The sequence below is a fragment of the Etheostoma cragini genome, unplaced genomic scaffold, assembly GCF_013103735.1.
Source record: "Etheostoma cragini isolate CJK2018 unplaced genomic scaffold, CSU_Ecrag_1.0 ScbMSFa_3060, whole genome shotgun sequence".
In the NCBI taxonomy this organism is placed as follows: domain Eukaryota; kingdom Metazoa; phylum Chordata; class Actinopteri; order Perciformes; family Percidae; genus Etheostoma; species Etheostoma cragini.
In genome coordinates, this window is record NW_023267289.1 from 1 (window position 1) to 1,091 (window position 1,091).

At 38.9% G+C, this 1,091-nt stretch overlaps 1 long non-coding RNA gene across 1 annotated transcript; it reads right to left on the reverse strand.

Annotated features, from left to right (window-relative positions):
* Window positions 1-126: 126 nt before the first annotated feature.
* On the reverse strand, window positions 127-993 carry LOC117940692. Its single transcript, XR_004655799.1, has 3 exons — window positions 890-993; window positions 714-752; window positions 127-197 (listed from the first exon to the last, which is right to left on the reverse strand). It is a non-coding gene; the product is annotated as an uncharacterized LOC117940692 (long non-coding RNA).
* Window positions 994-1,091: the final 98 nt, after the last annotated feature.

Below are 1,091 nucleotides of genomic sequence, written 5' to 3' on the forward strand. Positions count from 1 at the left end.
AGGGTTAAGGTTAGGCATTTAGGTTTGATGGTTAAGGTTAGGGTTAGGGGCTAGGGAATGCATTATGTCAATGACTGTGTGTGTGTGTGTGTGTGTGTGTGTGTGTGTGTGTGTGTGTGTGTACTCACGTTGTAGACTGTAAACGGTCCGTAAGCAGCAGACTTCTGAGCCTGAGACCAGTAACACTCACACTTCTTCTGCAGAAACAAAACCCGCAGCGTCAGCGCTGAATAAAGAGATGGATCATCTGCAACAACACAACGCTGAGATCCCGGAGTGTGTACATTACATTCATGCAAACGCACACTTCTCTGTTCCTATTTCAATGATTTACTAAACTAAACACAACATTTCCTCCGTGAATAAAAAGAAAGAAATGTAAAATAAAGAGAAATAAAATCCTAATAACAAGATTTTCAGTAACGACTATGTTTCTCACACAAAATATCACAATTTGTCCCAAAACAATGAGGGAATAATTAAAAATGATACAATTATGAGACAATCTATCTGAATTTAGACATTCTCTCTAACGTTCATGTACTGTACATCATATTTTTGGGAATATGAATATATAAATAATATAGCATACAGTATCCATTTTACATTAAATATATAAAAAATCTTGTTCTTGGCAAAAAAGATCAGGGGCATGAAAAGAAAACTAGAGTCAAAATGAAAAAGAGAAAAGGTGTTTTAATTGTTTTATTTACCTTTCCCTTCTCTATTTCTCTGCAGGCCATGACTATCACCTGAAACAAACAAGCACAGTGCCAGACATTAGTCAGAGCCTCTATCATATAATGTTGAAAACATGCATTTAATTGTATGTGTGTGTGTGTGTGTGTGTGTGTGTGTGTGTGTGTGTGTGTGTGTGTGTGTGTGAGACCTTGACGTCATGCTGCCAGATCATCCTCCAGAAGTCGATCACAGTGGAGCTGAGGGGACCCTGAGAGGCGATGTACAAGCTGTCTGCTGCTGCCCCCTGCAGGACAAATACCAACATTACAGCAGCACCAGACTCCATGTAAATAATCACTACTTTTAGCATGTATAGAGCAGCATATCTCCACCAGACTCCATGTAAATAA